Source organism: Salmo salar, chromosome 01, assembly GCF_965601325.2.
Source record: "Salmo salar chromosome 01, fSalSal1, whole genome shotgun sequence".
Classification (NCBI taxonomy): domain Eukaryota; kingdom Metazoa; phylum Chordata; class Actinopteri; order Salmoniformes; family Salmonidae; genus Salmo; species Salmo salar.
Genome location: NC_138291.1, coordinates 3,576,271 through 3,591,073, shown reverse-complemented (window position 1 = coordinate 3,591,073; position 14,803 = coordinate 3,576,271). Strand labels below are relative to the sequence as shown.

The following is a 14,803-nucleotide window of genomic DNA, read 5'->3' as shown; positions in this document are numbered from 1 at the left end:
TCATTGTACTTCTGACCATGTCCTGTCCTGTGTCCCCTGGTCATTGTACTTCTGACCATGTCATGTCCTGTGTCCCCTGGTCATTGTAGTTCTGACCATGTCCTGTGTCCCCTGGTCATTGTAGTTCTGACCATGTCCAGTGTGTAGTGAGTTAGGCTAGCTCTGCTTTATGTAACTCCTCTCCATCCCTCCACTTCTCCCCTCTGGGTCTTTCTTCTCCTTTACGTAACCATGCCAACCCAGCGCTGATGACGCCGGAAAAAAATTGGGATTGCAGCTGTAGGAAAAGTGTTGCTCTCGAAACCAGCCACTTCTAAAACGGGTGAGCTTGAGACTGGATGGAGCTACAAGATTCTCCTTTTCCTCAGTACAAAAAGATTAAGCAGAACACAGCATTTCTCAAATTCTTCATTCATGTGGCTCCAGAGCTCCTGGTATCACATCCATGTTACACCAGTTAGGAACACTCCAACTGTGTGATGGGACTTTCTATGCCAGGCATGGTTCCCCTACGTAGGACGGAGGTATTTGGATTGATATTATGGATCCCCATTAGTTCCTGCCAAGGCAGCAGCTACTCTTCCTGGGGTTTATTATGGATCCCCATTAGTTACTGCCAAAGCAGCAGCTACTCTTCCTGGGGTTTATTATGGATCCCCATTAGTTCCTGCCAAGGCAGCAGCTACTCTTCCTGGGGTTTATTATGGATCCCCATTAGTTCCTGCCAAGGCAGCAGCTACTCTTCCTGGGGTTTATTAAGGATCCCCATTAGTTCCTGCCAAGGCAGCAGCTACTCTTCCTGGGGTTTATTATGGATCCCCATTAGTTCCTGCCAAGGCAGCAGCTACTCTTCCTGGGGTTTATTAAGGATCCCCATTAGTTCCTGCCAAGGCAGCAGCTACTCTTCCTGGGGTTTATTATGGATCCCCATTAGTTCCTGCCAAGGCTGCAGCTACTCTTCCTGGGGTTTATTATGGATCCCCATTAGTTCCTGCCAAGGCAGCAGCTACTCTTCCTGGTGTTTATTATGGATCCCCATTAGTTCCTGCCAAGGCAGCAGCTACTCTTCCTGGGGTTTATTATGGATCCCCATTAGTTCCTGCCAAGGCAGCAGCTACTCTTCCTGGGGTTTATTATGGATCCCCATTAGTTCCTGCCAAGGCAGCAGCTACTCTTCCTGGTGTTTATTATGGATCTCCATTAGTTCCTGTCAAGGCAGCGGCTACTCTTCCTGGGGTTTATTATGGATCCCCATTAGTTCCTGCCAAGGCAGCAGCTACTCTTCCTGGGGTTTATTATGGATCCCCATTAGTTCCTGTCAAGGCAGCAGCTACTCTTCCTGGGGTTTATTATGGATCCCCATTAGTTCCTGCCAAGGCAGCAGCTACTCTTCCTGGTGTTTATTATGGATCCCCATTAGTTCCTGTCAAGGCAGCGGCTACTCTTCCTGGGGTTTATTATGGATCCCCATTAGTTCCTGCCAAGGCAGCAGCTACTCTTCCTGGGGTTTATTATGGATCCCCATTAGTTCCTGCCAAGGCAGCAGCTACTCTTCCTGGGGTTTATTATGGATCCCCATTAGTTCCTGCCAAGGCAGCAGCTACTCTTCCTGGGGTTTATTAAGGATCCCCATTAGTTCCTGCCAAGGCAGCAGCTACTCTTCCTGGGGTTTATTATGGATCCCCATTAGTTCCTGCCAAGGCAGCAGCTACTCATTAAGACAGTTACACATTACATTAATAACAGTTTTCACAACATATTAAATGTGCTCTCAGGCCTCTACTCTACTCCATGTGAACATGTGTATAGTGAGTATGTTATCGTGTGTTTGTGTTGCTTCATAGTCCCCGCTGTTCCATAAGGTGTATTTTTTTAATCTGTTTTTTTTTTAATCAAATTTTACTGCTGGCATCAGTTACCTATGTAGTCATGGCTGTATGTAGTACTGTGCGCCTCCCATAGTCTGTTCTGGACTTGGGGACTGTGAAGAGACCTCTGGTGGCATGTCTTGTGGGGTGAGTTCAACAAAGGCTTCTGTCCGCGGTGAACATGTTACCTCGTAACAATTTCAGTTGAACGATTTGAAATGTTACAGTGAAGCAGCAAATATCATTTTCATATATATATATATATATATATATATATATGGACTGTGGCTTTTTTTTTGGCGTCAAAATTCAAAACTGCAAATGACGTTTGTGTTCCTACTACGTGTAATAGAAATCCTACATGGCCACATTATTGTTTGTAGCTTATCTGAGTTTAGACTCGAAACAGATACTTATGTTCACCGCACACTAGCTTCTCAGATTGTCAGCCAACGTTACGCCGCGTCAGCCAACGTTACGCCGCGTCAGCCAACGTTACGCCGCGTCAGCCAACGTTACGCCGCGTCAGCCAACGTTACGCCGCGTCAGCCAACGTTACGCCGCGTCAGCCAACGTTACGCCGTCAGCCAACGTTACGCCGTCAGCCAACGTTACGCCGTCAGCCAACGTTACGCGTCAGCCAACGTTACGCGTCAGCCAACGTTAGCCAACGTTACACGGCGTCAGCCAACGTTACGCGTCAGCCAACGTTCCCAAACCATTTCCCTTATTGGACGTAACTCTGTGTGGGTCTTATTGGACGTAACTCTGTGTGGGTCTTATTGGACGTAACTCTGTGTGGGTCTGATGGCGATACGATTCTGGTGCTTTTGTGAAGATGAGCATAAAAAAAAAAAATCCCCAATATTTATATATAAAATATTAGGTAAGAAGTTGTTTAGTGTAAACGACTAAAAAGTAGAAGATAAAGGAGCTATATATTTCAGGAACAACAATCATCTTTGAGAACAAAACTAGACAATCAAAAATAACAAAAATGTCATGGCAAACATTATACATTTTTTTTTTTAATAAATGTTTTTAGTCATTTAGAACACATAAGCCATGGCAAAATGTGTGGATTTGCAGGAAATTATCTTTTAAAAACAGCAACATTTTGTTTCTGCGGCCATGAGGGCCTTTAAAATCTGTTTAACGGCCACTACCCCGCCTCCAACGCCAACTTCGCCACCACGGAAGGGGAAGCCCTGCAAACACACCCTCTGTAATCTGGGTTTTTTGACAGTAAACAGATTGTTAGCCAGGGAGTTCTGCAGAGTTGTTAGTTAGAAGCAAAAGGACAAACTACCACTGCTTTGGTGCCCCATTGTCCCCTCTCTCTCTCTCACCCTCTCCAACCCTCTCCTCTCTCTCACCCTCTCCAACCCTCTCCTCTCTCTCACCCTCTCCAACCCTCTCCTCTCTCTCACCCTCTCCAACCCTCTCCTCTCTCTCACCCTCTCCAACCCTCTCCTCTCTCTCACCCTCTCCAACCCTCTCCTCTCTCTCACCCTCTCCAACCCTCTCCTCTCTCTCACCCTCTCCAACCCTCTCCTCTCTCTCACCCTCTCCTCTCTGTACTCTTCCTTCCTGAAAAGATTATTCAAACCCTGACAGAGGATCTCTCTCTCCCTCCCGCTGACATAGGATCTCTCCCTCCCTCCCTCCCTCTCTCCCTCCTGCTGACAGAGGATCTCTCCCTCCCTCCCGCTGACAGAGGATCTCTCCCTCCCTCCCTCCCTCCTGCTGACAGAGGATCTCTCCCTCCCTCCCTCCCTCCCTCCCTCCTGCTGACAGAGGATCCCTCCCTCTCTCCCTCCCTCCCTCCCTCCTACAGACAGAGGATCCCTCCCTCTCTCCCTCCCTCCCTCCTGCTGACAGAGGATCTCCCTCCCTCCCTCCCTCTCTCCCTCCTGCTGACAGAGGATCTCTCCCTCTCTCCCTCCCTCCCTCCTGCTGACAGAGGATCTCTCCCTCCCTCCCTCTCTCTCTCCCTCCCGCTGACAGAGGATCTCTCCCTCCCTCCCTCTCGCTGACAGAGGATCTCTCCATCCCTCCCTCCCTCCCTCCCTCCCTCCCTCCCTCCCTCCCTCCCTCCCTCCCTCCGACAGAGGATTTCTCTCCTCTTTCCCTTCTATCAGTTTAGTAGTGAAGGTTGATGAACATGGTTTGTCGGTCAGTGACTGAGGGATGATTCACAGTATTTGGACTGATCACCCCAATCCACAAAAGTGGAGACAAATTCTACCCCAATAAACTCCCGTGGGATATGAGTCAACAGCAACCTTGGGGAAAATTCTCTGCATTATCATTAACAACAGACTCCTACATTTCCCTCAGTTAAAACAATGTCCTGAGCAAATGTCAAATTGGCTTTTTGACGAATTACTGTACGACAGACCACGTATTCACCCTGCACACCATAATAGGCAAACAAACAAACCAAAACAAAGGCAAAGTCTTCTCATGCTTTGTTGATTTCAAAAATGCTTTTGCCTCAGTTTTGGCCTGAGGATCTGCTATACAAATGGATGGAAAGTGGTGTTGGGGGGGAAACCTACGACGTTATAAAATCCATGTACATAACAAGCGTGCGGTTAATACTGGTAAACACACAGATTTCTTTCCACAGGGCGTGTGGGGTGAGACAGGGCCGTGGGGTGAGACAGGGCTTTCCACAGGGCGTGTGGGGTGAGACAGGGCTTTCCTCAGGGCGTGTGGGGTGAGACAGGGCGTGTGGGGTGAGACAGGGCTTTCCACAGGGCGTGTGGGGTGAGACAGGGCTTTCCGCAGGGCGTGTGGGGTGAGACAGGGCTTTCCACAGGGCGTGTGGGGTAACACAGGGCTTTCCACAGGGCGTGTGGGGTGAGACAGGGCTTTCCAACAGGGCCGTGGGGTGAGACAGGGCTTTCCAACAGGGCCTGTGGGGTGAGACAGGACAGCTTATACATCAATCAGCACCTGGTCTCACCCTACTAGACTCTGAGGTCAAAGGTCTACTGTTTGACGTCCTAATTAGGATCTGGCAAAAAAATTCTTGAATCAGTTATAGAACCCATTGCCCTTTATGGTTGTGAGGTCTGGGGTCCTGCTCACCAACCAAGAATTCACTAAATGGGACAAACACCAAATTGAGATGCATGTAAAATTCTGCCAGAAATATCCTCCGTGTACAACGTGAAATAATGCAGAGCAGAATTAGGACGATAACTCGATAATTATCTAAATCCAGAGAAAAGCTGTTAAATTCTACAACCATCTTAAAGGAAGCGATTCCCAAACCTTCCATGACAAAGCCATCACCTACAGAGAGATGAACCTGGAGAAGAGTCCCCTAAGCAAGCTGGTCCTGGGGCTCTGTTCACAAACACAAACAGACCCCACAGAGCCCCAGGACAGCAACACAATTAGACCCAAATCCTGAGAAAACTAAAAGATAATTACTTGACACATTGGAAAGGATTAACCAAGAAACAGCTCAAACTGGAACGCTGGTCCTAAACAGAGAAACACGGTGGCAGAAAACCACTGATTGACCCAAAATGAAGGAAAACTTTGAGTTAACAGTTGCTTTATGATTGTTTATTTCACTTGCTTTGAAATATGCTTTTCCCATACTAATAATAAAGCCCTTTGAAATATGCGTTTCCCATACTAATAATAAAGCCCTTTGAAATGATATGGTGTGAGAGGCGGTTAACAGAATGGTCCAGTACTCATCTCTCTCTCTCTCTCTCTCTCTCTCTCTCCCCCTCTCTCTCCCCCCCTCTCTCTCCTGGCGGGATCCCAGCTCTTGCCCTCAGTAATGGACTCATTAAGAGGAGAGAGGAGGAGAAAGGCCTCCTCATGTCTGTGAACTCTATTGGGCTGTGACAGCTCCTGCAGTGCCGTGTGTCGTCCCCCCCCCCCCACCCAGCCATCCATCCATCCATCCCATGGCCAAAGCCACCTCTCTCTCCCCCTCTTCTTCCCAGGTCCAAAACACCCTGGTGGGGCTGGGCCAGGGTAAAGCTACCTCACATGATCCTGACAGGCCTGGCTGGTCCCTCCATACCACAGCAGAGCAGACATTTCCCCTCGCTGCTGCCACAGACAGGCCTGGCCTAGGGGGTGCGGTACTAGGGGGTATGGTACTAGGGGGTATGGTACTAGGGGGTATGGTACTAGGGGTACGGTACTAGGCAGCGCTGTGCGGTATGGTACTAGGGGGTATGGTACTAGTGGGTGCGATACTAGGGGGTATGGTACTAGGGTGTACGGTACTAGGGGGTATGGTACTAGGATGTGGGGTGCGGAACTAGGGGGTATGGTACTAGGGGGTACGGTACTAGGGGGTATGGTACTAGGATGTGGGGTGCGGAACTAGGGGGTGCGGTACTAGGAGGTGCGGTGCTGCACTCCTCCCTAATAATGCACACTGCTGCTGCCACATACTGCAGAGAGAGAACAGAGGCAGGAGGAGAGAGAGACCAGAGGCAGGAGGAGAGAGAGAACAGAGGCAGGAGGAGAGAGAGAACGGAGGCAGGAGGAGAGAGAGAACAGAGGCAGGAGGAGAGAGAGAACAGAGGCAGGAGGAGAGAGAGAACAGAGGCAGGAGGAGAGAGAGAGAACGGAGGCAGGGGAGAGAGAGAACAGAGGCGGGAGGAGAGAGAGAACAGAGGCGGGAGGAGAGAGAGAGAACGGAGGCAGGGGAGAGAGAGAACAGAGGCGGGAGGAGAGAGAGAACAGAGGCAGGAGGAGAGAGAGAACAGAGGCAGGAGGAGAGAGAGAACAGAGGCAGGAGGAGAGAGAGAACAGAGGCAGGAGGAGAGAGACAACAGAGGCAGGAGGAGAGAGACAACAGAGGCAGGAGGAGAGAGAGAGAGAACAGAGGCGGGAGGAGAGAGAACGGAGGCAGGAGGAGAGAGAGAACAGAGGCAGGAGGAGAGAGAGAACAGAGGCAGGAGGAGAGAGAGAACAGAGGCAGGAGGAGAGAGAGAACAGAGGCGGGAGGAGAGAGAGAACAGAGGCAGGAGGAGAGAGAGAACAGAGGCAGGAGGAGAGAGACAACAGAGGCGGGAGGAGAGAGAGAACAGAGGCAGGAGGAGAGAGAGAACAGAGGCAGGAGGAGAGAGAGAACAGAGGCAGGAGGAGAGAGAGAACAGAGGCAGGAGGAGAGAGAGAACAGAGGCAGGAGGAGAGAGAGAACAGAGGCAGGAGGAGAGAGAGAACAGAGGCGGAGGAGAGAGAGAACAGAGGCGGGAGGAGAGAGAGAACAGAGGCAGGAGGAGAGAGAGAACAGAGGCAGGAGGAGAGAGAGAGAACAGAGGCAGGAGGAGAGAGAGAACAGAGGCAGGAGGAGAGAGAGAACAGAGGCAGGAGGAGAGAGAGAACAGAGGCAGGAGGAGCGAGAGAACAGAGGCAGGAGGAGAGAGAGAACAGAGGCAGGAGGAGAGAGAGAACAGAGGCAGGAGGAGAGAGAGAGAACAGGCTGTTTGCAGTCAACCAGGCCTCGCAGTTGAATAGGATTCTGAAAAGGGAAGAGAAAGGGATGAGAGTGGTAAACAGATTACTGTTATAGAAGGTAAACGGTTTCCTCTGTGAGTTGACATGAATTTGTTGTGGCAGACATGTTGCGTGAGTGAAGAGAGAGAAGCTGTGCTTTCTTTACTCTCCTACTCTGCAGTGACAAGCGCCTGCCTAAACTCTGCAGTGAGCCGAGACAAGATATGACCTAAATAAACAAGACGAGTTGGTGAGAGAGAGAGAGAGAGAGAGAGAGAGAGAGAGGGAGGGGGGGGGGGTGAGAGAGAGAGAGGGGGGGGGGTGAGAGAGAGAGAGAGAGGGGGGTGAGAGAGAGAGAGAGAGGAGGGGGGGTGAGAGAGAGAGAGAGAGAGAGGGGGGGTGAGAGAGAGAGAGAGAGGGAGGGGAGAGAGAGAGAGAGAGAGAGAGAGAGGGGGAGGGGGAGAGAGAGAGAGAGGAGAGGGAGAGAGAGAGAGAGAGAGAGGGGTGAGAGAGATCGGGGTGAGAGGGAGGGGAGGAGGGAGAGAGAGAGAGAGAGAGAGAGAGAGAGAGAGAGAGAGAGAGAGAGAGAGAGAGAGAGAGAGAGAGAGAGAGAGAGAGAGAGAGAGAGAAAGGAAGGGAAGGAGGGGAGAGAGAAGTGAGAGGGTTCGTTTATATTTTTGGGAAATTAAGGAATAGATATATTTTTTTTAAATGTTCCATCTAAAATAAGAAGCGTAAGGCTAAACAGATATAATATAATAATATAAACCAGATATTACAGGATCAGAACACAACGCTGACGTAAAGACCCAACTACTATCAACATCAATATTTCCTTTTGGAGAAACATTGCCTTGTCATTTTGTTACCAACATTTTTCCCCCACATTTTGTTACGTGACAGTCTTATTCTAAACTGGATTAAATCGTTTTATTTCCCTCATCAATCTACACACAATACTCCAGAATGACAAAGCAAAAAAAAAACAGGTTTTTAGAAATGTTTGCAAATTTAATGGACTGGGACCGCCGAGTAGTGAAGCGTGTAAAACTCTGTCCTCGGTTGCAACACTCACTACTGAGTTCCAAAGTTCCTCTGGAAGCAACGTCAGCACAAGAACTGTTTGTCCGGAGCTTAATGAGATGGGTTTCCATGGCCGAGCAGCCGCACACGAGCATAAGTTCACCATGCGCAATGCCAAGGGTCGGCTGGAGTGGTGTAAAGCTTGTCAACCATTGGACTCTGGAGCAGTGGAAACTCGTTCTCTGGAGGAATCACGCTTCACCATCTGGCAGTCCGATGGACTAATCTGGGTTTGGTGGATGCCAGGAGAACGCTACCTGCCCCAATGCAGAATGCCAACTGTAAAGTTTGGTGGAGGGGGAATAATGGTCTGGGGCCCCTTAGTTCCAATGAAGGGAAATCTTAATGCTACAGCATACAATGTCATGTGCTTCCAACTTTGTGGCAACAGTTTGGGGAAGGCCCTTTCCTGTTTCAGCATGACAGTGCCCCCGTGCACAAAGCGAGGTCCATACAGAAACGGTTTGTCGAGATCGGTGTGGAAGAACTTGACTGGCCTGCACAGAGCCCTGACCTCAACCCCATCGAACACCTTTGGGATGAGTTGGAACGCCGACTGCGAGCCAGGCCCTAATCGCCCAACATCAGCACCCGACCTCACTAATGCTCTTGTTGCTGAATGGAAGCAAGTCCCCCACAGCAATGTTCCAACATCTAGTGGAAAGCCTTCCCAGAAGAGTGGAGGCTGTTATAGCAGCAATGGAGGGGGACCAACTCCATATTAATACCCATGATTTTGGAATGAGATGTTGGACGAGTAGGTGTCCACATACTTTTGGCCATGTAGTGAATGTTCTAATTTCACAAGGATAATGAACGTTCACAGAAGTAACAAGTTTATTTTTTTATTTAACCAGGTAGACCAGTTGAGAACAAGTTCTCATTTACAACTGGCCAAGATAAGTAGTCCTTCCAGTTAGCGATTTTACTGATAAACACATTTTGGTTTAATTATTAAGTGATTAAAACGTGTCATTCTGTTACGGAATTACAGCAACTGAATTTTCAACGTTTCTGTGATTTTTTTATTTATTTTTTAGCTCAACAAATAAATGATTATATTGTATTAGTGATTTAAACAGGGACACAACTTCCTCCGGCTAAATCAAGATAAGACCAAGGTACTTGTTATTGGAGCCAAAGCACAGAGAGAGAATCCGGCCGCACATTTTAATTCACAGGCAATAAAGATAAAACACAGGGTAAGAAACCTAAGTGTTCATTTAGATTCTGAACTCAATTGTGAGTCACACATTAGGAATGTGTGACCAAAATAGATTTTTACCACCTAAAGGACATTGCCAAGGTGCAGCATTTTCTCTCTGAGGCTGATACAGAGAGACTCATCCATGCTTTTATTACAAGCAGGCTTGACTACTGTAACGCTCTCCTGTCTGATCTACCCAAGAAAGCCATCGGTCAACTGCAAAACATACAGAATGCTGCAGCGTGGGTACTGACCAAAGACCAGACGGAGAGAACACACATTACACCAGTTTTAAGGTCTCTGCACTGGCTGCCTGTCAGTTTTTATAATACATTATAAGATTCTTCTATTGGTTTTTAAATTAATCCATGATTGTGCACCTCAATACATGTCATGACATGCTTTTAAGTTATGTACCCAGTAGGTCCCTCAGGTCCTCTGGCCTTTTAACTACCCCAAAGCCCAGGACCAAGAGGCATGGAGAGGCAGCCTTTAGTTACTATGGGCCCCCAGCCTTTAGTTACTATGGGCCCCCAGCCTTTAGTTACTATGGGCCCCCAGCCTTTAGTTACTATGGGCCCCCAGCCTTTAGTTACTATGGGCCCCCAGCCTTTAGTTACTATGGGCCCCCGGCCTTTAGTTACTATGGGCCCCCGGCCTTTAGTTACTATGGGCCCCCGGCCTTTAGTTACTATGGGCCCCCGGCCTTTAGTTACTATGGGCCCCCAGCCTTTAGTTACTATGGGCCCCCAGCCTTTAGTTACTATGGGCCCCCAGCCTTTAGTTACTATGGGCCCCCAGCCTTTAGTTACTATGGGCCCCCAGCCTTTAGTTACTATGGGCCCCCAGCCTTTAGTTACTATGGGCCCCCGGCCTTTAGTTACTATGGGCCCCCAGCCTTTAGTTACTATGGGCCCCCAGCCTTTAGTTACTATGGGCCCCCAGCCTTTAGTTACTATGGGCCCCCAGCCTTTAGTTACTATGGGCCCCCAGCCTTTAGTTACTATGGGCCCCCAGCCTTTAGTTACTATGGGCCCCCAGCCTTTAGTTACTATGGGCCCCCAGCCTTTAGTTACTATGGGCCCCCAGCCTTTAGTTACTATGGGCCCCCAGCCTTTAGTTACTATGGGCCCCCAGCCTTTAGTTACTATGGGCCCCCAGCCTTTAGTTACTATGCCCCCAGCCTTTAGTTACTATATGGCCTTTCAACTAGCCCAGGAAACTAAGCATGTCGCGCCTCACTACTTCACAGGAGAAGCATTTGAACATAAACTTTTTTTTCTTTATCAAAAATGCGTTTTTTTTTAATAAATATAAATAAAATTGTTAAAATTACGAGCCTAGTTGGTTTAGCCATGGAAAAAGTCAGTAACCTTCCCCGCTAGCCATGATTGGCTGAGATAATGGGTGGGCTGGACATGCCGAGAGATGAGTTCAGATTGGTCTGCCATGTAGCACGCTTCTGTCTATAATATGAGCTGCTCAGTATGTGTAGGTCATCCTTTCTAACACTGCTTTTTATGAAAGATATCAGGTAGTAGAACTGCATCAGTGTTGCTCTCCACTTTCTGGAGGACCGAGTTTTGAAAATCAGTGGAATTAGAGTACGATAGCTAAGGAGATGGAGAGAAGTCTGGCATTTGATTACAAATATGCAAATGGTTTCGAAAAGAGAACACACAGAAGGCTGTTGGATAAAACACCTGTCTTCAAATGAAGGCAACCATGGCAACCGTGACAGAGAGGGAGAAGCATCCATCTATTTATTTATTTATTTATTTATTTATTTATTTATACGGGTAAGAGAGTCTCGCTAGTTACATTTTCAGATATGAAATGTTTCTACATTTTTTCAGAAATGTGTTTCCATTTCAAGATAAAGCGTACTGTTAGCTAGCTAGCTAGCTAGCTAACGTTACGTGTGTGATCTGTGTAGTGATATTATTCGTATCTCAGAGCTATTTGCATTGCTAGTTATAGCCTAATGAACCTGGTTGGTTCAGCTAACTTTCAACCTGGTTGGTTAGCTACCTGCAGAATCATGCAGGGTAGTAACGTTATGAGTTGGGATTATGTCTCGTTGTTTAGCTAGCTAGACTAGCTACGTGTCTTAAAAAGCGCAAGTAACTATTTCAATAGAACGTTCATGATGTCACTGCGACAACTGTCGATGGCCAGAGAGAATTTACTATCTACTCCGATTTCAGAGCACTCTAATCTGAGTACCAGAGCGCAGAATAACTGACGAATCTACAAACGCTCAACACACGCCCAATATGGCCGGTGTCAGTAAATGTTGACAAAAAAGGCGTAATTAAAAATTGTTGCCAGCAGCACAGTTACTGTCACCAACAACATGAAAACAGCCTAACCAGCTCTGCTAGGGTGAGTAAAATGGTCAGAGTGAGCTGTCTGTCCTTTATGTGTGTCTGGAAGTAGCTAGCAAGCTAGCCGACGTTGCCCAGTTAGCTTGGGGGCTTGACTGCCGTTGTGAGGTCAGAACACTCGGATCAACCCTACTCCTCGGCCAGAGCGTCCAGTGTGCGCTCTGAAGTCTTTAGTCTTGAAATCTTTGGTTGTTCAGCACACGGCCTCACATGTAAATCCTTAAAGAGATGGGTGGGGCTAAAGCTTTAGAGGGCGTGAACGATGCTGAATGGGGGTGTAGACTGGTGGTCAAACCAAGAGTGTTAAAACAGTGAGAGAGTCTGGACAACCCCTCGCTCTCCAGTTAATCTCACAGCTCATACTGACATCTACCCATGAGCCCCTTCTGTTTCCATTTACTGTAACCAACATCCTCAGACTGAAACCTGATATACATGGACGATGAAAAGTAGTTGAAATTTGGTCAGTCTGCCCTGGCCTTGATGTTAACGTCCACAAACAGACCGGATTGGACCAAATCTGAACCTATCAAAGACAGATGTTTCACATTTCGATAGTACAGTACTGTAGATCACAGTACAGTAGACCAGACCACAGTACAGTACAGTACAGTAGACCAGACCACAGTACAGTAGACCAGACCACAGCAGAGTAGACCACAGTAGACCACAGTACAGTAGAGTACAGTAGAGTAGACCAGACCACAGTAGAATAGAAAACAGTAGAGTAGACCAGACCACAGTAGAATAGAAAACAGTAGAGTAGACCAGACCACAATAGAATAGAAAACAGTAGAGTAGACCAGACCACAGTAGAGTAGATTACAGTACAGTAGGTCGCCTCGCGTTCTTAGGAAACTATGCGGTATTTTGTTTTTTTATGTGTTATTTCTTACATTGTTACCCCAGGAAATCTTAGGTTTTACTACATACAGCCAGGAGGAACTATTGGATATAAGAGCGACGTCAACTTACCAACATTACGACCAGGAATACGACTTTCCCGAAGCGGATCCTCTGTTTGGACCATCACCCAGGACAATGGATCGGATCCCAGCCGGCGAGCCAAAACAACGGCACCGCAGAAGGGGCAGACGGAGCGGCCTTCTGGTCAGGATCCGTAGACGGGCACATTGCTCACCGCTCCCGAGTATACTACTCGCCAATGTCCAGTCTCTCGACAACAAGGTAGACAAAATCCGAGCAAGGGTTGCCTTCCAGAGAGACATCAGAGATTGTAACATACTCTGTTTCACGGAAACATGGCTCACTCGAGACACGCTATCTGAGTCGGTACAGCCAGCTGGTTTCTTCACGCATCGCGCCGACAGAAACAAGCATCTCTCTGGTAAGAAGAAGGGTGGGGGTGTATGCCTTATGATTAACGAGACGTGGTGTGATCATAACAACATACAGGAACTCAAGTCCTTTTGTCCCTGTGGCTCAGTTGGTAAAGCATGGTGTTTGCAACGCCAGGGTTGTGGGTTCGATTCCCACGGGGGACCAGTACAAAAAAAAAGGTATGAAATGTATTCACTACTGTAAGTCGCTCTGGATAAGAGCGTCTGCTAAATGACTAAAAATGTAAAATGTTCAACTGAACAAGAATTCCATACAATCAAATGCCGACCGCATTATCTACCAAGAGAATTCTCTTCGATCAAGATTGCTTCGATCACGTGGACTGGGATATGTTCCGGATAGCCTCAGACAACAACATTGATGTATACGCCGATTCGGTGAGCGAGTTTATTAGCAAGTGCATCGGTGACGTTGTACTAAAGCATTCCCCAACCAGAAGCCGTGGATTGATGGCAGCATTCGCGCAAAACTAAAAGCGTGAACCACTGCTTTTAAAGCAGGGCAATGCGACCGGAAACATGACCGAATACAAACATTGTAGCTATTCCCTCCGCAAGCAGACTACATGATGTAGATGATGTAGATGAAAAACGCAGCATGATGAGATGCAAAATGCATCACATGGGGACGATTTCTGTATTTTGAAAGTTACATATCTTGAAAACTTGACAAGCAAAACATTTGGGGGCAGGTCAACAATAGACTAATGAAAACAAAAACCGTATTTGATCGTTTTTTTTGGGGGGGGTGGAATTTTTCTTTAAGGCTAATCTTGTCGGATTGTGGAAGTATACACATAAACCGGACAGTTTATTAGGTACACCACCCAGTTCACAAAAAATGGTTCACTCCTACAGACAGAAAGTCACGCGTGGACGTGGCTTGCTAAATAAAGCAGGCATCAAGGCATTCAGTTACTGTTCAATTGAACACTAGAAATGGGCAAAACAAGTGAGCTAAGCGACTGAGCGTGGTATATGACCGCTGATTCATTATTTCAGAAATGGCTTTCATGCATTCTTCCCAAAGAACAAACAAACAAAAAAGACAGTCATACAGGGGAAAACAGCTCGTTGATGAGAGAGGACCAAGGAGAATGGCAAGAATGGTGCAAACTAACAGGTAACAGATTTCTTTCTTGGCAAGTTGAACGAGTGGAAATACAAAAATCGATCGTGCATACAGGGCTCTACGCTGACCTTTCTTACGAGGAGCATAAATTGGAAAATGTCAGCACACACACACACACACACACACACACACACACACACACACACACACACACACACACACACACACACACAAAGAAATTTACGAGCACAATGGAAAATATTTGAGGTAGTAAAGCTTGAATACTTAATTCTTGGCGCACTGGTGCTCCTAAATTAAAATTCCAGGTCGCACAGCTAAAT

At 47.6% G+C, this 14,803-nt stretch overlaps 1 protein-coding gene and 1 non-coding gene across 5 annotated transcripts in view; one reads left to right on the top strand and one right to left on the bottom strand.

Annotated features, from left to right (window-relative positions):
• LOC106594790 (protein numb homolog) overlaps positions 1-14,803 on the bottom strand; it is a 114,062-nt gene that overhangs the window by 68,149 nt on the left and 31,110 nt on the right. The window lies entirely within an intron of this gene.
• Positions 13,462-13,534, top strand: trnaa-ugc (transfer RNA alanine (anticodon UGC)). The gene has a single exon. It is a non-coding gene; the product is annotated as a tRNA-Ala (tRNA).